The 24,190-nt window shown below is 37.3% G+C and overlaps 1 protein-coding gene across 2 annotated transcripts in view; it reads left to right on the forward strand.

The window, feature by feature from the left end:
• Positions 1–24,190, forward strand: part of nkain4 (sodium/potassium transporting ATPase interacting 4) — a 240,531-nt gene that overhangs the window by 63,336 nt on the left and 153,005 nt on the right. The gene's annotated exons all lie outside the window — the stretch shown is intronic.

Here is a 24,190-nt window from a genome sequence, read left to right on the forward strand (position 1 = left end):
ATGAAAATAAAATTGAGTTATTTGGGCATAACAAGGGGCGTTATGCATGGAGGAAAAAGAACACAGCATTCCAAGAAAAACACCTGCTGGGAATCTTGTCAAAGTTGAGGGACGCATGGATTCCACTCAGTATCAGCAGATTCTGGAGACCAATGTCCAGGAATCAGTGACAAAGCTGAAGCTGCGCCGGGGCTGGATCTTTCAACAAGACAATGACCTGAAACACTGCTCAAAATCCACTAAGGCATTCATGCAGATGAACAAGTACAACGTTCTGGAACGGCCATCTCAGTCCCCAGACCTGAATATAATTGAAAATCTGTGGTGTGAGATAAAGAGAGCTGTCCATGCTCGGAAGCCATCAAACCTGAATGAACTAGAGATGTTTTGTAAAGAGGAATGGTCCAAAATACCTTCAACCACAATCCAGACTCTCATTGTAACCTACAGGAAGTGTTTAGAGGCTGTAATTTCTACAAAAGGCGGATCTACTAAATATTGATTTCATTTCTTTTTTGTGGTGCCCAAATTTATGCACCTGCCTGATTTTGTTTGAACAATTATTGCACACTTTCTGTAAATCCAATAAACTTCATTTCACTTCTCAAATATCACTGTGTGTGTCTCCTATATGATATATTTAACTGACATTTTTTATCGTAACAACCAACAATTTATACAGGAAAATAATGACTATTAACAAGGTTGCCCAAACTTTTGCATCCCACTGTAAAATATAGCTGGCTGATTACAAGACAGGGTATGTAATGTATTATGTCATTCAGTCTAACATGTGAAGCATATTGTGACAGGCCGCCACTCTGCAAGGAAGGTGTCAGGGCTGTAAGGAACAGGAAACAGAGGAACCCATACCCTTGGAACAGTCAGTATTTCATTACAGATCTCGTTCAAGATGGGCAGCAAAGTGGTGCAGTGGTAGCACTGCTGTTTCACAACAAGGAGATCAGGTTTCGAGTCAAGGGTGCACCCTTAATGGAGTTTGTATGCTTCTCATCATGTCTGCTTGGGTTTTCTGTGGCACTCCAGTTTCCTGCCACAGTGCAGAGACTTGCAGGTTAGGAAGATTGTCACTGTGGAAGTCCCAGGATGAGGTATTAAGCACTTTTAACACCACAGACTCTTTGGGCTTGGATGGCGAAGGAGATTTTGGTCAAAAGCTGTACCAGGTCAAAGTGTCGTGTCAGAAGGAGACAGATGTATGGAGAAGTCTTTGGATTCCACCATTGCAGTTTTGCCTAATTAATTCATCTTCAAAAAATGAACTTGTTTTTGGTCAATTTTGGAATATGGGGACAGACAAAGGTGCAGCCTATAGCAATATCCAGGAAACCGATGGAAAGCAACATTCAGACAACCTGCAGATTATACTTACTCCTTAAAAGAAACTTGGGAGTAAAGAATTGTAAAGACACTGGGTTTTGCATAGCTTGTTGCTGCTGTGAAAAGTCATGGATTTATCAACTAATTGCTTATCATATTCAGGGATATTGAGCAGAGATTCTAATGCTGTTTTTGTATGCAGTGGAAATTTTGAACGTTTATGGCATCACACCTTCCCCCTTTGTTTCATTCACATAAATTTCTAGTTGACGTTGTAAGAGAAATGCAAGGTGGTTATTGCATCACTGTTTGATTCACTGCTCAGTACACACATACATGAATTGAGGATTAGTGTCTTTTTACGAAAATTAAAAGCAAACTAAACATGTTAAATGTGTACTGTATCATACCACTCCAAACATACCACCAAAATGAGATTTCTACCATATCTTGGTATTCATTTTTGTTTTGTTTTTTTGTAAAGAAAGGAGATTAGAGAACTTTAGAAATTTGCAAATGAGAGAAGTCCATTTAGTCCATCAAGCTCATTTGTTTATCTAATAGCTAAGCAGTCCCAATATTTCATCCAGATCAATTCTTAAAGATTGTCAAGGTTTCTTCTTCAACATTATATCACAACTTGTCTAATCTGGATAACAAAATTATCTCCAAATTTTATCTCATGTGACATTTTTCCTGTAAGAAGCTTGTTTTTTTCATTTGCCTCATAACATGTGAATCCAGTAAGTATCTGTGTTTAGACAGCTATGAAAGAAGTTATGTCAGCTGGGTATTAATTGTGTTTTGTTTTATTTCAATAATCGTGGTCATCACTGTTGTATTTTTGAATGGACATTTCATGGTGTAGAAGGTGCACTGCACCCATGGCAGAGATGACACAGCTGGTACAACAGTGACAATGCTCACCAGATATAACAATGTAAATATTTTTCTTCTGCTTATAGTTTTTCCCCCTTATGTATTCGTTTGGCACAACAAAATAGCTAAAAAGGTAAAATGATTTAATTCCTCAGTTTGTCATTGTTGTTACACAGTAGTTGGTTTTGGGGTGCTTGTTGATATAACTTGCTGCCTCCTACCTTTCGAATTAAATCATAATAAAATTACCCAAATTTATAAAATTCTATGCCTTGGTGCATTTTCTTATATTCAGAAGCAGCTACTTGGAAACAATGCTAGAAAATAAAATAAACAAAAGTAACTTATTATTTGAGTGGTAATTTGTTTCGACTTGTTAATGGAAGCTTCTTTTTTTTAGATTGAAATACTTTTATGTTAAATTGGAGCAATTCAAGGTGAGACAATATAAAGTAAGTTACCATGGTAATATGGGGTGCTTTCATTTAATGAGAGTATTGATATCTTGGTGGCGAAACCACCCACTGTAACGCAGTACTGAATGCAACTTTTCATATTAAGCTTTTTTCATTAGGCTGATAGCTTTGCTTTTTTGCCTCTATGTCAGTGTTAATAGAAAATGTGTATGTGTGCGCCGCTTGAATAAAAAGTGACTTTTTTTTTTCAACAACTATTCAGAGATATAGACAAAAATGATGTTGCCCCTTATGTGTATAAAATGTAGTTGAGTTTATGTGAGTTATATACTTTATATATGATTAAATTATATGTAATGTAGCAGGGATATATACAGTAAGTTGTGTGGGCGTCATGGGAGTGCTATTGGAAAAGTCAGCATTGGAAGTTTCAGCATTTGTCCACGCATTTTTGAAAAGATGGTACATTCTGTACTCAGTGTAAATAAAGATAATGTAACATAATGTAACATTCTCAAGGCTGCTTAATCCAATTGAGGGTCAAGAGAGTGCATCAGATACAAGGTAGGAAACAGCCATGAATTTTCCTTTAAAAATCTTCAGCCGCTTTCTGGGCAGCTGCATGCAGTTGATAATACTTTGCATGGTCAACAAATTTTGTAAAGCGTATATGTGTATTATAAAATGCTTTGTCGTTGTATGGCCCAGAATGCATGCATCATTTTAAACTGGTAAGACTTTTGCAGTTGCAACAGGCAACCAGACCTGCAGTGAAGACTCAATTTCAACATCCTGAACTTTCTTTCCTAATTTTGACCCTTCTCTTTTCTAAGTGCTGGCCTACCTAGATTTGTTTCTTACTCATTACTCTAGTTCAGTGAATGTTCTGGCTTTAAACTGGGTTTAAACTGTTAAATAGGATTTTCATTCTGTTACTTTAACATATTTATATATTGTAATGCAGTTTATGAGCACACCTTCTGCTTTAAGAAGTACAATGAAATCACTACGCTGTGCTGACTGTAGCTTCCTAGACTATGGTAATGTCTCTTAAGGTCAGCAGGCTAAGTCGATCATTTGGCTGTTCTGCAGCTGGTCTGACTTTCACAAAAGTGGGATTTAGAGTGAATGTAGGGACTGATATGTGACAACTATGATTAATATCTATTATGGTTTAGAATTAACTTTAATATTTGTGATAAGTACAGGCAGTCCCCGGGTTACGTACGAGATAGAGACTGTAGGTTTGTATTTAAGTTGAATTTGTATGTAAGTCGGAACAAGTACATGAATTTAATAAATGCTAATGTTGATCGACTTTAACCAAGTGCTCTGCCAATGAGTGCTTGAGTTTCACCTCTCTCTGACCTTTTTATTATTTCTACTTTATTTTCAATGGTGATGTTTTTTCTCTTCTTTACTGTATCACCTGCACTTGCATCAGATTTGTGTTTCAGAAACATTGTTGAAGGGTGAAGACAAAAGATTAAGATGAGCTCTTCTACACAGCACTGTACACGCTATCACAGCAGGAAGGCACCAGTCGTCAACACGTCTGATGTACTGACAAGAGACAACTTCCTGCTATGTACGTAACAGTACAAGCAGGCTTGCTATTGAGAATGAATGGGGGCATCGACAGGCGGTTCATCACCAGCTCACCTCACAGTCACCTCCACTACAGTATGCTGCCTGCAGTGTCCGCCCACTGAGAACGAACACAGTGCGGCCAAAGGCGGGTAATGAATCGCCCCCATTCAATAGGCAACCATCCGATGCACACTACAATGCTGCCCCCCGCCGCCCCCTTCACCCTTAATGACCTCCATTCAGCCACAACCGGGTCACCATTTGCAGCATTACCAGCCGCCCAATGAGAACGAACGGGGCAGCCGTGTGTGGTGGGCGAGCAGTAAAACCGCTTGCTGCCGGGAGCTGCCTAGGGACACTACAATGCGCGGGCAACGAAATCACCCCCCCAGCCTCCGCTTGCAGTGTCCCCAGGCCTCAGATGAAGGAGCGGCAGTTACTGAGGCGCATGCGTCGCAGCCGCGGCCCCGTTCGTATGTCGTGGGTCGGATCTCCGTAACCTGGGGACTTCCTGTATATTACACCAGCAAAGTGCTTAGATGGTAGATACCTGTCAGTCAGATTGTAGGCAAACCCTGTAACTGAATTGATTTTGTGGAACTGAGACAAATGGGACACTTTATTTTTGACATGCCATCATCTATTGATTTATCATATTTTCTTGTTCTTGAGACACTGGTGCCATTCCCAGTGTTGTATCCTTTCCTGTGCTCAGTCCTTCTGGAATAGCCTTCCCCTGCAGCCTTAATCATGTCCATATAATGAATTCATAGATGGATCTTTAAATGGTTCATGCTCATGACTCTGCCAGGACATTTTTGCGGGCTACGTTGTCACAATGATTTGCAACAGAAAACAAAGAGTGCTCATACAATTTAGTTATGTTTTGCCTGGAATTCAGTGCATGCCCAGACTGACCTCTATGACTAGGGAGGGTATTCTGTAAAGTTGCTTGCTAATAAGGGTCATAGTTCTTTGGAATGATTCATCCGTCCATCCAGCCACACTTAATCAGTCCAAATAGGGTATGGAGTGCTGGTCCATAGCAAGGCCAGCTGCTAACCTAACTTGCATGTCTATGGGATGAAAGTGTGGAATACCTACAGGAAAGCCGATGCAAACTTTACGCAAATAGTGATCCAGCCATTTGAACCCACTGAATCAATACTTGACCATACCACTTTTCTGAGTGATGTTTTCTGCTAAATTCTGTATCATATGGAACATAAGAATCATGTATATCAAGTTTTATTATTTTTAAACATTTTAGCAGTAAATATCTACTCATTGATATAAAAAGGTCCAAAACCTTTATTAAATAAAATGTTTTAAATAATAGTTTTGTTTAAAAAAAATGTAATATTTAAATTGAATCTATTAATAATAACATAATCTGCTTTTCAGATTATGGATTCATTCACTCATTATCTATAACTGCTTTGTCCATTTCAAGAGCATCAGTGAGAGAGGCAGTCCTCAGCAACTTCTATTAGAAAGAAATCTAAAATGATAAAAATATAAATGGCTGAAAAAACAAGTTTTCTTCAGAAGCAAAAAATAAACAAGAATTATACTGAAAAAACTTTAGTGGTTTCTGCTGGACCTCTTTCATACAATGGAAAAAGAGTAAAGCTTGAACTCGAAATTCATTCTAATAGCACTAACGATGGCATTCTCATGTTTCTAGAGTTTCCTTTCATGTTCCTGTTCTGTTGTTTCCTCTGCTCCACGCTAGGTTTCTTGATGTACAGAATATACACTTGATTATGTCTCCCTTATTAAATGTCTGGTTAATAATTTGTCATCATCATTTATCATAATTTTTACACCAAAGATGATAGCAAACTTTAAATGCTCCAGACCTCTGGTAATCTGGCTTTAAAGGACTTGTGTGTCCTGGTCGCGCACAATCTTAGTATGGGACATTCTTGTGGGAGACGAAGTCTGCAGTGCAGACTCACACTCAATATATTGAACTTCTTCTCCTAATTCTGTCCTTTCTCTTTTCAATGTGCTTTCCTCCCTAGATTCACTTCTTACTCATTACCATAGTTCAGTGTATTGTTTGGCCTTTCTGGTGCGGCAAAATTGGTAATTGCTTTGTAACGCGTGTGTGATCATGCTCACAGTGAAAGGCTCAATATAAATAATGTCTTTATGATCGAACAAAGAGCAAGTATCAAATTAAAGGGGAAAATATTGAAGATAGCATTAGATGCTGCCTTTTCAAAATAATAGCTGAAGAAAAATGAAAACATACAAAATAGGACATATTGAAAACCCTTAAAATGTGGGAATTCCTTTTAGGTATTATGTGCATGTTTCACTTTCATAAAACGAAGGTCAAATGTCAATAAATGTGAGCTTCTGCAAGCCATGTCTCAGAGATAAACCTTGCTATGTTCTTAGTATGGTTGAGTAATCACTGTTTGATAAAGCATTTGCCCTCAGCCAAAATACTTTAATTGTATTGAGAATTGAGACCGCTGTTTGTTTGAATTTCAAATATGAAATGTCAGGTTGTGAATGTGGAAAAGAGACGTTGACTGCCTTGGGCAATGTATAGAAATATAGTGAGATTCTGAGCCAGAATAAAAAGATTTGTATTCCCTTGAAACACACCTTCCTCATTTTGTCACCAGTACCCAGGGCTTTAAATTTAAAGAGTTTTGTGTGTGTGGCAGGCATTTAAAGAAATCCTGGGTTGCTGGCTGCCCCTTTTTAGATTTTTCAGGGGTGGTGATGATTTCATGCCAAGCATTTTATGAGAACAGGTATCAGTGAGTCCATTATTTTAGAGAGAGAGGATTGGAACACTGATATAGCTCGTTTTACCACACACACCACACGATGAACCACCTCAGGATCCCAAACTAGGACTTGAGTGCACAACGGGTGACACTTCAGCACCACACTAGTTCAAATGGAGTGATACCTTTTAATTTTTATACAGTTCAGTATATTTTTTCCTTAACCATTTAATAAACCTGTTTGATACAGCTAGTTGCTATGCTAAATGTGGTGTAAAATGGCAGATTTCCAGTCTCTCTAACCATTCATTCATTAAACAAAAATTATAACAATACTACTAAATAAATATTCAGGTTCTCACAATGTATCAGATCATCTTTAGTTCTTTTTCCACAGTAACCAGTGTCAGATTTGCAACTACTGTATTAGTTCTCTGGATTTAGCTCTTTTGTCATCAGTTGCACTTATTTTGGCCCCACCCCCTAAGGACACTTGCTATGCAGTATTAATTATTAAGGAGTCACATGTCTGGTTGTGCCCAGGATTTAGGCAGGATTAGACCCCGTCTAAGGACACTAGACCCGTGCTTTGCTAATGTTCAGGATCCTCATAGTAATTTCTGTTTTTAATAATACTTTTTTACTTCTTGTTTGTTTTTTATTCTTCCTGAGTACCCAAACTGGTTTTTGAATCTGATTATGACTGTTTCAGGTATCTAAAACAGGGCTGCACTTCTCAGGTCTCTTTGCTTTGGCTCCTTATCCCTGTCCTGCACAATTGTTTTAGTAGGATAAATGAATTATGTGGGTTTTACATGATGGGAGATCTAGACAGTAAGTATGAAGCTAACTCTTACACCTACGCTCTAGAATTGTACATACTGCTTTTATGAAAGTCAGCATTACCATTGGTTTGTGTGTTTTAGGTGTTTGAACTTTGCCTGCTCATTTATTAGACTGCCTGCCTTTTGTGGAATTCATTCCTGCCATTTGCAGACAGTAACATTTTTAATTTTGTATGTACAGTATTGTGTTCTGTTTTAGTTTTTACTTTTCATAATTGGTTTCATCTAGTATACCACGTTAATCCAATATATTTCTCCCTGTTGTTAATTATGATGTTAAGTTGTGGGATGTCCCAGCAATTTAGGGACTTACCCTCAGTTAGCTATAATTATGCCATGCTGCAGCACCTGAACACTATAAAAACCATCCATTAGCTTTCAGGTGTTTGGGTTTCTGTTCACTTTTTGTTTTTAGGTTTTGGAGGTATTTTGAACATATTCTTATAGCTCCTGCTTTTTACTTTATCATTAATTTTTGTATTTTGGTTTGGTTCAGTTATTTCTAGATTAATGTTTATAGTTTGTTTTTGTTTTTTGTATACTTTTTTGACTTATTTTTCTTTAATTAAATACATTTCTTGAATTGATGTATTTGTATAGCCTGGGTTTTTATGATGGTTTCCCTCTTTTCTTTTTGTAGCAAATTGTAATACTGTGTCTTGACTTCCATTTGTGAATTTGCTTTTCAGTTTTGTGATATGCATCTCTCACTCCTTTTAAAGATGTCTCTGCTGTCTGACCTCAAGGATGGCTTTCTATTTGTTAGGGTATTCTGACCTTTATTTAATTGATTTTTTTGGCTTCTGACTGAGTTGTAGACCATTGCTACCATCTGTCCTCTGACCCTAGGAAAGAGATGGGAAAATGTATTGATAGAGAGAGTATTTTGAAAGCAAGACCATGGTCATCTGTATTTTCAAATCTCAATTTGCATTGCATTTCAAATTCTTATCATTTAAGTAGCACCTACTAACTTCCAAACAGTTTTTTGTGTTAAGTTTTGGGTTTAATCCTCTCATGTTAAGAAAAAGCATAGCATGCACTCTCTCCCAAATGGTCCTTTCAGCACATCCAAATTGACAACTAAGGGAACCTGTGTAATAAGGGACTCTTGGTATTCACAGTTGTTTTAAAAGTTTCTATGATATCAACTGTTACCTTCTCATCTCTGCTTCAGTTTTGGTAGTCACTGCTGTGATTGTCAAAGTACTGCTGAAAAAGATTATACCCTTTTCATTTTATTACGTATTAGATGGGAATAAATAGTTTAACATGATGCAACAATGAAGGCAGTTAAAATGTCTTGCTGTAATTTTAATGGGCATAGTAGCTGAAGGATATTTGATTGTACTTTCTGGTTTTGACAGGTTTTTTTTCCCTTAAAATAAAGAAAAGATAATTAAATTATTAAAATATTGTGAGTTTAGTGTTCTCTGTGACTTTGAAGTAGAGTAAGCATTTAAATGATGATGGAGATCTTCACTGTCAAAATGTTGTGTTTTAAGTTATTGAGTATTGTATTTACAAGTTACTTGGCAGATTTTTTACTTGTTTGTTAACATTGTGCAGGAATAGTTAACCTACTAGTCCAACTTTAAAAACTCCCTTTCCTCAATTATACAGATTTGTACTTCCCTCAGCTTTGGGATTTTTCCCTCCTTGCCACTCTTAGATAAATTTTTATTTGATTCCTTTATTAAGGCATGCACAAATCCATAAAGAGAAGCTCTGCCAATGGCATGATTTATTGAGAAATATGCTTTAGCAGCTCATTACCCACAGCCAACTCCCTTTAGCACCATAACTTAAGCTTCTTCCCCATCCATCTCCCAGCTCCACACTCCTTGAGTGACTAAGGATGTTGATTTGTGTTTTTTGATCTTCTTAAAGGATTAGTGGTTTAGGAGTCAAAGCCAAATCTTCAGTTTTTGCCTATGGTGCTACCCTAAAGCACTGTATCAAAGATTGGGAAAAGAATCAAATGTTAATCAGACTTCATGCTGCTCCTAAAAAAAAGTAGATTATTGCTTTTTCATATATAAAAGCAAAGCAAATGTTATGTATAGGTATACTACATCAATGGACATAAGTCAGGTGAATGCCTGTGAAACCTACCAGTCTTTGGTAGCCACATCTTCAAACTATAACAAATTCAAGCTGCCTATTCTTTTTGAGCACATGGTGTTCGTCAGTCCTGGACTGTCTAAATTTATCTGCACTGAACATTTTGAATAATTAGCTTTTATACATTTGGCTCAAGAGTACTGCTCATCACAGATAATGTGTTTCCCTAATGTTGAACATTTGGGTCTGATAACCTTTCCCAGATAAGCTGTCTTCTCCAATCTTGTTAAAAGAAGAATTTCGTATTAACAAAGGGGTGATTGAGGTAGAGAAAGAGAGCACTTTAATGGTATTTCAGTCTGTTGCAGCTTCTTTCATTGGATAGTAGAGCCTTGTTTTATTGGGTCACTTTCATCTTTCAGAGTGATTTTATTTGACCAGCAGGGATAAACTTGGTATGGATTTGGTGGCCATGAAATATGTATGAGTATTATTGAAATTTGATGAAAATGCTACATGATTTCTATCTCCCCCTTATGGCAACATTTCACCCTTACTATTCCCAAGAAGGAGTCCCTTATTATATGTAGGAGAGTTTTGTGTCAGACATTGTAACAAAAGTATACCGGGTGTATAAGTAATTAACATAGGGAAATATTTAGGAGCCTAAATGTGATTAATTTTTGAAGCTACATGGAGTGTTCAGTTTTCTGGGAAACAAAGCTGTACAATGGCTGATGATGTTTTGATGTAACCTCAGAAAAGGGTTTATAGGTGAGATCACAGTTCCAGCCACCAGTCAGCGTAGAGTCCAGATATCCAAATGCACTGCTATTGAGTGGAACAAATTGATTTCTGAAAGTGAAATGGAGCTAAGTAAGAGAACTCAAAAAATGTTTTTGTTGAAAGGAAAGCAAAGTCCATTTCCTGAATTTGCTGCATACTGCAGTAATCCAGGGACTAACACTGGTTGGGTTTCCAGTCTATTGCAGGACATGCTCATGCTTATACTTTCATTCAGTTCGACAGTATAAGGTAATTCGAGTTTCCAGTTAATCTACAACACTCAGCTATGGGGTTTGGGAGGAAATTTGGAGTAACGAGAGAACTTGGAATTCAGCAAAGACAGTGACCAGGCTAAAATATAAACCCATTCTAATCAGGCTGTGAGTCAGCAGTGCTAATTGGCACACCAGCACAGTACAGAGGCTGCTCTACTTGTACTTGACATTCCCCCATTTGAAAGTGTGCGATTGTTCCACAGTTACCTTGTAACTGGAGTTTGCTTTCATATGTCTGAACTCACATAGTTCTGTCTGAAGGTCACAGTAACTAGAACCTTTCCTGACAGCCTTGAGCGTTGGATAGGAGCTGACTCCAGATTCAAAAGGTTGATATGCAAAGCAAATATCTGAGTGTTGAAAGAAAAAGTCATGCAGAAACTGGTAGAATGTGTATATTGTACACATTCGGATGGTGAACAGGCCCAAAATTAAAGTTAAGTGCTCTGGAGTAGTGGAGAAATAGTAGTAACGACTGTGCCACCCCAGGAGTGATATTATTTACTAGCCTTCACTTTTCCTAGGACTGATCAGAAACACCAAAGTCAAAGCATATTCTAACCAGTTGGTAAAAAAACCTTCACATGAGACATTTTTTTAGCACTATTAGCTGTAACTTGGACTCTAGTTTCCAAAACGAAGTAGATACATTATTATTATCCATTTTGTACAAGTGCACTTAATGTCATCATTATGTCTGTCTGCCTGTCTTTCTGCATGAACAAATTCAGTTCCCAGTGCACTGATTTCATTGAAATCTTTTCAAGAATACTGAAAATAAGGCATGCTGTACAAGTTTTTAAAATAATATATAATCAACATTTTTTAAATTATATTCTGTGCTGATTAACTTATTGTTTCAAATGTACCTTGAGAGTTGTTTTATTCTGTATATTTTGGATATTTTCATCTTTTACTTGTCAAATAGGCAAATCATTCATGATAGAAAAACAGATCCCCAATACGAGTTCTGAATTGCTTCAAGAAAATCTTAAATGATACAGAACTTGCCTTCACATTAGTGGTATGCACAAACTCACTTCTCGTGCTGCTTTAAGTTACACTAAGAAAGTTAAATGATCTTCGTAAACTGTAAAAGTAAAAAATACAGGCTAAGGAAACAAAAATTCACTTGACTTATTAAAAAAATGAACGAAGGAGGAAAGAAGCTGCCAAAGCCTGGAACTGTAAGCTGTTATGCATAAATTGAATAAACACAGACTCAGTATTTACAGTTCATTAAAAAGAAACTCACAGTTGCTTAATCAGCAGATTATAATGATTCAATATTTCTCTTGATGTTATAATTTATCAGGAATCCCCCCCACAATGACCTGATATCCATCATGGTACATAGCAGCAAACAATTTTAGTATGAGACTGCAACCTAGATCTTAACAATTGTTTGGGTACTTTTTTTCAAAAATGTTATGTTTAAGAAATATTACCTAAATCTATCCATAGATCCTCCACAAACACTAAGTACAAAAAATGCAAATTTTACATTACTTGGATTCTAGTGTCTAGTGTCAAGCCTTTTTGGGCTGCATTTTAACTACAATACAGTACATGATTTTGTAAAATGCTATTAAAACATGCATTTTATATACAATGTTGCTGCATGTAATTCCATTCTATTGTCTCTGTTATTTTTGGTATGATCTACTATTATAAAAGTACTAGGGGGTTACCCCCATCTCGCTTCGCTCGCCAACCCCTGTGGCCTGTGCTACGTGCCAGTAACTTTGAGAAGAGGGGGCTGAACGCACCCCAAGGAGATGTGGTCGCTCCTCTGAAACCCCCTCTTAAACAGTGATACAATGGGAAGCAAATACAGGATGTTTTTTTTTTTTTTACCTCCTCTTTGCTCGGTCATCTGCTAGATTGCTGCTGCTGTCTTTGTCATCTACTCTTTGTCTTTTATTTCCGGCCCCAGGTGTGGTTAAATGTCTTGGCACAAAGTCTCATCTCATTGGACGTGAGTTCTTGATATTTTATTTAATAATTTAAAGACTGAATGAAAATTTGAAAATCTAACAACATCACATTAAAGTATACACCAAACATATATGTGTAGGTTTTAAAATAAGGCCGATTTAAAGCGTGATAAAAAACATGACATAAAAAGTCACATAAAATCGTTGCACTTTTAGGCTTAGGATTTTATATATTTATATATAGAGTAGATTTAATAAATAAGTAAGTCATATTTGTCTGTTTGAAGAAGTAACAAAATAAAAGTAAAATCAAAACAGTTAACAGTCAAAACAGTTCAGAGTTTAAATCCTGAAATGCATGTGAATGTTGCGACAGGCATACATTTTCTGATGTCTGTTTCTTACTGGAATTGTTTTTGGGGGCAGATGAATGGAGTTGTTCTATAGACAAAATGTTGGAGTCCGTATTCTAATTTTAGTAAGAAAATGGCTTTATTTGTTTTGTATGTCATGGTGGAGAGTTGGTGCTTGAGAAGACTCCCTTTGAAACCACAAAACCTACTCCACTAGGTGCTTCTGAGAGAAGGAACACTTTTAGTCAGACTGAAACAGTTCAAGTAAGAGTTAATTTAATTGAGCTCATGAACATAACATTACAGCTGCTGCCATTTTCGTTACCTTTCACACCATGACACAGAGAAATTTTTATTTTTTTCTAAAACTGTAATTTGGTACTCTTTGAAAAACAATATTTCATTGTATAAAACTGCATGAAAGTGTTGTTTTTATTAGCTGTATTTGAAATTTAAAACCTTTATGACTATGAGTTACAAATTAATTACTTCATGCTTCAACATGTAAAGAAGTAAAATGAAATAACATTAAAAGCAGTTTGAAGTTGGATCACAATCTAATTGAGCTAGTTGCTGACATACAGCAATTCTTTATAATTCTTTTTTATTGAACTCTGGGTGAAGTTTTTATTTTGTTTTCCTTGATCATTGTTATTATAGGCATCTCTTATTTTCAGGGCTTTTGTATTTTTCATTGTGTGTTTAAAATAAAATGAAATCCTGCATGCATGTGCATTTTTTCTGCTTGCCCCCTTACATTTTTTGTGGCAGTGCAAAAGACACAAAGCCTGCGTTCAGACTGATATTAGCATATCTTAATTTGATGCATATTGGAAAATGTGCTGGATTGTCATTTAGTGCATAATGTAAAGAGTCTGCTGATGGTTTTCACTCTGAAAGCCATTATACAAAATAAAAATGGATTATACTTTGCAAATGGCATTTTCTTTGCATGCAGCGTTAGTGGAAACCACAGTCCGCCTATTCATTTTTCCCTTGTCATGCTCAATTTAAATCTATTCATGTAGGATCAGTTATGAACACAAAACTTGTCAATATATTAATTTCGCAGTTGCTTATATCTGCATATAGTAAGAAGATTCATACTGTAGTGAAGATATCTCAAGTAACAATGGCAAATCTTGAGAACATGTAATAAATCCTGAGGATTTATCCTTAATTTAGATCACCTACCCAATGACTCATATTTTTATTATTTTTTATTATTACTAGCTGTAAACACAACTGCAGCCCATTACATTCTGTGTTGTTATTTTACATAGCCTACAGAGTGAGATGCAAACTGAGTGGCAGCGTAATGAACAGAGCCTATATGAGTTTCAGTGTACTTTATACACCTAAAAATAAATCTGAACTAAACTGATTACAGGGCATTGTATTTTTAATAAAAGCCTTAGGTTTTCAAAAGAACCAAGTCACCTTTTTCATGGCATGTCTTACACATACATACAGTGCATCCAGAAAGTATTCACAGAGCATCACTTTTTCCACATTTTGTTACGTTACAGCCTTATTTCAAAATGGATTAAATTCATTTTTTTCCTCAGAATTCTACACACAACACCCCATAATGACAATGTGAAAAAAGTTTACTTGAGATTTTTGCAAATTTATTAAAAATAAAAAAATTGAGAAAGCACATGTACATAAGTATTCACAGCCTTTGCCATGAAGCTCAAAATTGAGCTCAGGTGCATCCTGTTTGCCCTGATCACCCTTGAGATGTTTCTGCAGCTTAATTGGAGTCCACCTGTGGTAAATTCAGTTGATTGGACATGATTTGGAAAGACACACACCTGTCTATATAAGGTCCCACAGTTGACAGTTCATGTCAGAGCACAAACCAAGCATGAAGTCAAAGGAACCGTCTGTAGACCTCTGAGACAGGATTGTCTCGAGGCGCAAATCTGGGGAAGGTTACAGAAAAATTTCTGCTGCTTTGAAGGTCCCAGTGAGCACAGTGGCATCCATCATCTGTAAGTGGAAGAAGTTCGAAACCATAAGGACTCGTCCTAGAGCTGGCCGGCCATCTAAACTGATTGATCGGGGGAGAAGGGCCTTAGTCAGGGAGGTGACCAAGAACCCGATGGTCACTCTGTCAGAGCTCCAGAGGTCCTCTGTGGAGAGAGGAGAACCTTCCAGAAGGACAACCATCTCTGCAGCAATCCACCAATCAGGCCTGTATGGTAGAGTGGCCAGACAGAAGCCACTCCTTAGTAAAAGGCACATGGAAGCACGCTTGGAGTTTGCCAAAAGGCACCTGAAGGACTCTCAGACCATGAGAAACAAAATTTTCTGGTCTGATGAGACAAAACATTGAACTCTTTGGTGTGAATGCCAGGCGTCACATTTGGAGGAAACCAGGCCAATACCATCCCTACAGTGAAGCATGGTGGTGGTAGCATCATGCTGTGGGGATGTTTTTCAGCGGCAGGAACTGGGAGACTAGTCAGGATAAAGGGAAAGATGACTGCAGCAATGTACAGAGACATCCTGGATGAAAACCTGCTCCATAGCACTCTTGACGTCAGACTGCGGCGACGGTTCATCTTTCAGCAGGACAACGACCCTAAGCACAGAGCCAAGATATCAAAGGAGTGGCTTCAGGACATTCAGGTCAGCCAGAGCCCACACTTGAATCCAATTGAACATCTCTGGAGAGATCTTAAAATGGCTGTGCACTGACGTTTCCCATCCAACCTGATTGAGCTTGAGAGGTACTGCAAAGAGGAATGGGCGAAACTGGCCAAGGATCGGTGTGCCAAGCTTGTGGCATCATATTCAAAAAGACTTGAGGCTGTAATTGCTGCCAAAGGTGCATCAACAAAGTATTGAGCAAAGGCTGTGAATACTTATGTACATGTGCTTTCTCAGTTTTTTTATTTTTAATAAATTTGCAAAAATCTCAAGTAAACTTTTTTCACATTGTCACTATGGGGTGTTGTGTGTAGAATTCTGAGGAAAAAAATTTATTTAATCTATTTTGGAATAAGGCTGTAACATAACAAAATGTGGAAAAAGTGATGTGCTGTGAATACTTTCCAGATGCACTGTAATAACAAAAACAAAAATCTCAGAAAATGAAAAGTCAGGAACAGATTGAAGAACCACAAAAATTTTTTAGAGTATAATGAGGTGCTCTTGCTTAGGATATGTGTGTGCTCACTCTGTGATGGACTGGCATCCAGTCCATTTGTTATTACTGTCTTGCACCTTATGACTGTTGAGACAGGCTTCGGCTGCTCTGTGACCCTGCCCCAGGTAAGCAGGTTAGGAAGATGGATTATTATTATTATTATTGTCCCTATCACTGAGAAAAACATATGTAATATTAATGGATGGAAGATATAGAGGACAACAATTAATAATAATAATAATAATAATAATAATAATGGTATTTTTGGGCAGCAAGGGGGTGTAGTGGTAAGGCTTTTGTCTCGCAGTGAAGGAGACTAGGGTTTGCATCTTGCATGGAGTTTGCGTGTTCTCCCCATGTGCTCTGGTTCCTTCAATAGTCCAAACAGAAGCAGGTTAGGTGGAATGGTGTTGCTAAAGTGGCCTGTGACACTGTGTGTGTGTTTGCTTTGTGGTGGACTGGCGATCTGTAAAGGGATTGTTCCTGCCTTTCAGCCAATGCTTGCTGAGATAGGCTGCAGCTGCCTTGCACCTTGCTCAGGATAAAGCGGTTTACAAGATGGATATACTGCATGCCTAAAACATCTGCAGTACTTGTCATTTGATTACATGCTACTCACCTGCACAGTATTCTCTCTCAAGCAAGCATATGTGTGCATTATCAATTTGGTGGCTGCAGGCAATACCTTTACGAAGTAAAGAAATAAACGTCTGTATTAAGAAAGAGTATAGTTAATTGTAAGTGTGCCTTTTTTTAGTTATCATTGTCTACTTGCCTATAGAACAACAATTCACATCTTCTCATCAAGTTTCAATGTCACTAACAGTTTTAGGTTTGTGAATTTCCCCTTGAGATTAATAAAGTATCTATCTATCTATCTATCTATCTATCTATCTATCTATCTATCTATCTATCTATCTATCTATCTATCTATCTATCTATCTATCTATCAGTGGTTGGCAATGACATTTCAAGGTGAATCCACACCATGGGGGTGAAAAGGTGTAGTGGAGGAAAACAAACAGGGTAGTTGGTACAGTGAAGGGCACAGTCAGTCTCTTTTTAAAATTGCTACATCTCACAATTATTTTCTTTTTACCCTCTTAAAATAACATGAACATTCTGCCACATTTTTAGATGGGATAGTGCCATAGTTGTTACCACTGCTCAGCTCAGGCTCTGTCACTATATGTGCAGCCTGCATGCTTTCCTTTATCCTGTATGGATTTTTCTCCTTCTACATCTAAAGTGTGAGGTTAATAGGTACAGTAATTCCATAATGGCCCTGTATGAGTCTGATTACAGATGCAAATGGGTGAGAGAGCCATGCACTTTAGTGGCTACTACATGGATAGTTCCTGCCTTGTGCCTGATACTGCTGTGGTACGATTTAGTCCTCCACTACCCTGAATTGGATTACATGGGCTTAAAAATAAAAAAATGGCTAAGTGGATAGATGTAAATCATACTGTATATTTTCCTAGCAACAAAAATTGAGATCTGACTGCTATTCTGCTGTCACCATACGCTGCCTCCATCAGGGAGGCACTCCATCACTCTTAGTATCGCACATATGAAAGCAAGTGTCAGACAGGCGTGAATCTTTCCGTCCTCCAATTTTTGCTATGGGAAAATATGCATTTTTGAGTGTTAGTACAGTAGGCTGTGTATGGTTTGAATATGATTTCCTATTCAGTCTTCTGCCATAAAGAATACCCTGCCATTCTCCATCATAGCACACCAGATAAAACCAATCTTATACAGTATTAACTCATCTCATATTATCAAAAAATTATTTTGATATGTTATATATTTCATTAAGTTAACTAAAAACAAGAGCGTATATCTTAATTGATACTTTTTTTTTGTACAATGGTATTGGTTAGACATGCAAATTAGAATCTTATTGTACTCTGTACGTGTGACAAAATTACACAAATACTAGTACAACCATCAGTGCTTCTAGGGTTGCTCTTAAGTAGCTATATTGAGATGTTCAGATCTTCAGTTAATTATGGTAAAAGAAAACATATTTTTTCCATATACATTTTGAGATCAAAGAACACAGCCTTTCAAATTAAAGTATGTTATTGAGTTGTTTAGTTATTTAGCGTCCTTTCCCACCAGTACATTATTTACTAAATTTGGAGGAGCTGCCAATTTATTTTATATAATACAATCCAAACTACAACAGATCACTTTCTCAAGCGTGCCAGCATCCAACTTGACAGCCAAGGCACTTACTGGACTATTATATGATATGAGTCTTGGAATACATTTCATAACGAAGATAAAAATATACAGTAGCATTGGTGGCCACAGCACATTATTCAGAATTTACAGTACATGCTTGAATATCTTCATTAATATTCACTTCCAATATGATACATTTGGACTTTCTCTCTATTAAATTTCACTTTTAAAGGATAATCAGTCTTAGACATTATTTATCTAAGAACATACAGTGCTTGATTGCCTGGATTCAAATACCTTTGTTCTTGACTCCATTTACATTGTCTCCAAGACATTTGTTTTAGAATTTGACAAACTAGGCTTCTGCTATTCAAAATAAAGGATTTTTTTCCAGAAGAGCTTTTGACATTGACCTTATATAATTTGGAACTTAAGCCATTTGTTCACTGATCCAAAATACCTTTCTGTCTGGCTATTTCTGGAGAAGTAGAAGTTTAAGGTTTGATTTCTGCAACATTACTGTTGTGTGTGTGTGTATGTATGTATGTGTGTGTGTGTATATACTGTATGTATATACTGTATGTATATATATATATACAGTGTATATATGTATGTATATATATACCAGGAGCCGCCATATATATACTTCGGTTCCGGCCCCAAGGGTGATGTCACAGTGTATATATAAAGCTCATATATATAAATATATATATATATATATATATATATAGGGCAGGGAGTATATATATATATACATACACAGGCGTACACATACAGAGGAGACTGTGTAAAATCTCTAACTCTGTAGACAATGTCTGTATATATGTAGCCATGGAGATGCAGCACTATATATACATATAAACATTCTAAATGTATTTATAAAGCACATAAAAGAAGTAACTGGCCAAAAAGCTAAAAAATTAATTTAAACAGTAAAACACAATGAAAACATCACAATACATAAACACAAGACACATTCCCATCATCCTCAAACCGCCATATATGTATATATGTATATATATATATATATATATATATATATATATATATATATATACATACACACATAAACATACAGAGGGAGACTGTGTAAAATCTCTAACTCTGTAGACAATGTCTGGGGGTAGGATTCATATCTCAGATCTCTAGCTGTGCTCCAATACTGCATTTTTAGTATTATTATCATCAGCCATGGAGATGCAGCACTGAATCAACACACATGCAGAATCCTAGGGTCAAACCCTAGTCAGTGCACTGTAGAGTCTGTGTGGCTTACATTTTCCCTGTATTCCAAATCAAACATTCTAAATGTATTTATAAAGCACATTTAAAAGAAGTAACTGGCCAAAAAGCTGTACAAAGTAAAAAAAAAAGTTTAAAAAATTAATTTAAACAGTAAAACACAATGAAAACATCACAATACATAAACACAAGACACATTCCCATCGCCACAACTAAAATACTGTAAGTAATAAGGAGGGACTTTGGTCAGTTATTCTCCAACCCACTATATCCTAACTCAGAGTCACGGAGGTCTGCCGGAGCCAATCCCAGCCAGAACAGGGCGAAAGTCAGGAACAAACCCTGGGCAGGGTGCCAGCCCACCGCAGGGCAAACACACACACAGACTAAGAACACACTAGGGACACTTTAGGATCGCCAATGCACCTAACCTGCATGTCTTTGGACTGTGCGAGGAAACCGGAGCAAACCCATGCAGACACGGGAAGAACATGCAAACTCCACGCAAGGAGGACCAGGGAAGCGAACCCGGGTCTCCAAGCTGCGAGGCAGAAGCGCTACCACCGTGCCTCCCTGGGACTTAGGTGGAACTAAATTTTGCAGCAATGCAAGCAATTATGACATCAAGAAAGAAGTGCATTCCAAAGTTTTGGGGCAGCTACCGAAAAAGCTCAATCATCACTCTGTATCTGGTAAAAGCATTGCACCCGCAAAAGAGATAAGGAAAAAGATCTGAGCACCATGGAAGTGGAATAGTTAAAAAGAAGATCTAAGATATAGAGTGGAGCTCTAAACTCAATCCTATACCTAACAGGCAGCCAACAAAAGGAGGTCAAAGCAGGAGCGATGTGGCTGGCTACTGCATTTTGAACCAGCTGCAGCCAAGCTAAAGAGGACCGCTGGCACCAAAGTACAGACAGTTATAGTAGTCTAGCCGATTACAAATAAAAGTATGGATAATTGTTTCCAGGGTTTTGGCTGATAGAGAAGGCTTAATTTATCTGTGCTTCCAAGATGGAAGAAGCTATCCTTGACAAATGAATTTCTCTCTCTGTCAAAAAAGAGGATAGAAATAAACATCACCCCCAAATTCTCAGCATGTGTTTACATATGCATGGAAAATAAAGCAAGGGTATTAGCAAAATCTCTAACAGAAGCCATAGAACTAAAAAGCATAACTTCCATTTTATTTTCATTTACCAAAGAAAATTAAATTTGCCATCCAGTGTTTAATATCCTTAAAGGCAATCAAGCAATTTAGTTGCTGAGCCCTTATTATTTGGCCTCAGAGGAAGATAGAGTTGAGTGTCATCCACATTGTGTGAAATGCAGTGTTATGACACTGAATTACCAATCCAAGAGGGAGCATATAAAGGGCAAAAAGTGTGGAAGCTAAAATAGACCTTTGAGGGACTCCACATGTCATAGTGCCAGAGGAAGTAGAAAACCTATCAGTAGTAACAAAGAAAGATCTATTCTTAAACTAGGATTTAGACCAGGCAAGGGCCATGCCTTTGATACTTACATATTCCAACCGATCTAGGTTTTTACACTTTCCTCCCAAATCACAAGGACATATTAGCTAGGCTGACTGATGGCTCAACTTACCTCTGCAATAATGGCTGTTGGTTTAAATTGATTTAAGGAAGTTATGATGGACTAAAACTCTCTCACTCAACCCTGCTGGACCAGACTGCAGCTCCCAAAGACCCTTTAAATATATGGATGGATCTTCCAAAACAAAATAATAAAACGTATGTGAGATCACTGCTTAGCAGTGATACTTCGTGGATCAGCATACATGATATGCCCAAATCCAATCCCCAATGATTGCCCATTTGGAGTTTGTGTGTATTTTCTCTGTGTCGGCCTGCCTTTTGTTCCCAGTGCTCATGTTTTCCTCTTACAATCCCAAACACTTGCATTTTAGACAAATCAGAGAATTCAGATTGGCTAACTACGTGGGTGTGTTGATATGTGTACGTGGGTTCTGCAATGAACTGGAGTCATGTCCAGTGCTGCTGGGAAAGGCTACAGAAGACACTCTAAATTCCATTAAGAAGGTGTGAGAGTCGTAGGTCAAATTAGTCAAACTCATTAGTTTTGATTGTTGTTCTATAGGTCCTAAGTGCAAGTGTTTAACTTAAATGAAAGTAATCAGATCATCTAAGTGTCACTTCTTTTCATCACATGCTGTTTGTGATATTATACACATTTGTATGCTAATGATGATTGGCCCCTCTGAATAACATTTAGAAAGGACATTATCACTGGATACTTAAAAGAGTGTGCTTCCTCCTCAAACAATAGGAAAGACCTGAAGGGCTGATTAATGGTGATGTATACTGTATATACCTGATTGCATCTTTAATCATTCTCTATGGCATAGTGTATTCAAAAAGTGAAAATATAATATAATGGCAATTATTATTATTTTTTTTGCTTTGGGGTTTACCTCTACTAGTCTGTTTACACCCTACACTTTTATACTGTACATTTTACATTTTGCAACACATTAAACTATAACACAAGTAAGTGGCTTCTGCTGATTTTCTTATTAGAGCTGCAAGTCATTTCTCCTTTCTAGTCTGATGGGAAAAGATTAAAAATGAGCTTATGCCTCTTGTGATGTGTGCCCGTTGCATTATTGAAGTGATATCTATCTTTGTCCAAGAGCTGCCACTTTTAAAACCCCTTAAGCAAAGTGGTTGATCTGTGTGTAACAGGCTGTGATAGGAGGTGTACAGTACATGCACTGTGATAGAGATGTCAGTGGAGGTCCTTCAGATGACTGAACATAAACCTACCGTCCTGAGAAGCAGGTATTTTAGCTTGAAAGGTCTGATGCTTGGTTGCACTCTGCTGCATTTACTTGTAAAGCCCAGCATGTATCCCATTTGGTACATGCAGTGAGTACCAGATCTTCACAATTACGTATACAAGCCTTTACACATTTAGCCTCGTTAAAGAACATGAAATAATCTTAAAATAAAATATGGCTCAAGCTCCTTAACGTTGTTCTATCAGTGAAGGAACAATGAAAGCATTCACACTATAAAACAGAAGAGAGTTTATACAACTCTGTTTCCACTTGTTACCCTGCATTTACACTGTGATCAGGAGCTTTCACTAACATTGGAGGAGCTGTCCATTTATTTTGTACAATAACTCACATGCATTGTCACAGCCAGTTTTGGACTAAGGGCAGTGTCCTTAGAAATGTTTTTATTGTCACCAAATTTCAGTTTTCTGGAGTCCAGCAGGAAATGCAAATTCACATTTTGGCTCACATGTTTAGTCTTCCACCATTCATCTCAGCACAACATAAGTAGAAATATTTAAAAAAATTTTCATCACGCTCTGTAGTTTTATAACATGATAGCACTGCTTGATTCATCAAGCAGCACTTTGGTTTGTGGCTGACTTCACTGATGAGATGTACAAAAGACAGCAAAGTAGAAGGACAGCTGAGATTTGCAGAATCCTGGCCCCACTCTTCCCACATATGTGACATCTTTACGCCATGTCATATTTTTCAGTGATATTCAGTCATAGCCTTCATTAACATAACTTCAGGGAGTTAGAGTAAGTTGGTGACATGCTCCCATAAAGGAAGTCATTAAATGTGACATTCCCAGCAACTTACTCCAACTAGTCTATGACTTGCTCTTGTAAAATTGGCCCTGTTTGATTTTCTGAAAACTAATGAATGCTCATCTGGAAGTACAAAGCAATTAATTTAGCAATGAGGAATAAGTAATTGCAGGGGTTTGGAACTCACAAACTGAACAAAAGCTCATCTGATGTCTTGTGTTTTACATACCGTGACAAAATGGTAAAATGAAAAAAAGGGGCTGAGATTGCAGATGAACTCACTGTAACTATTAACTCTTCATACAGAATGGTCTAAATCAGGCAGCACACTATCGGCTATCATGAAAATGGCCAAGCAGGATTGTGATGGAAGGCTAGCATGCAGTTAATAAATTGGACATGCTCAGCGATTTTCAGTCATTTAAACTGACGTGGTCCAGCAGCAAATTCAGACACTGCAGTTGGCAAGTCTGACATGATCCATAACTAAAAGTTCAGACTTTATGTGACATCAGTTTATAAGTGCACACAATTTACCTCATTTCTAGTTTTGAGTTACATGGAGATAGACTGACTGTGAAATGATTGGGCATTTCTCAAACTCTAATGGTGTCCACCTTCTCTTTCACGCAGCTAAATAAATCCCATCTAAATTATTGCTAGGACTGTCAGAATCTGTGACATTTATAACAATGTAAGAATGTAAGAAGTGGTAATTTTGGGATGGATCAGTGCAAAATAGGAATCCTCCTGTACCACTGATAGGGT

The sequence above is a fragment of the Polypterus senegalus genome, chromosome 14 (genome assembly GCF_016835505.1).
Source record: "Polypterus senegalus isolate Bchr_013 chromosome 14, ASM1683550v1, whole genome shotgun sequence".
Lineage (NCBI taxonomy): Eukaryota > Metazoa > Chordata > Cladistia > Polypteriformes > Polypteridae > Polypterus > Polypterus senegalus.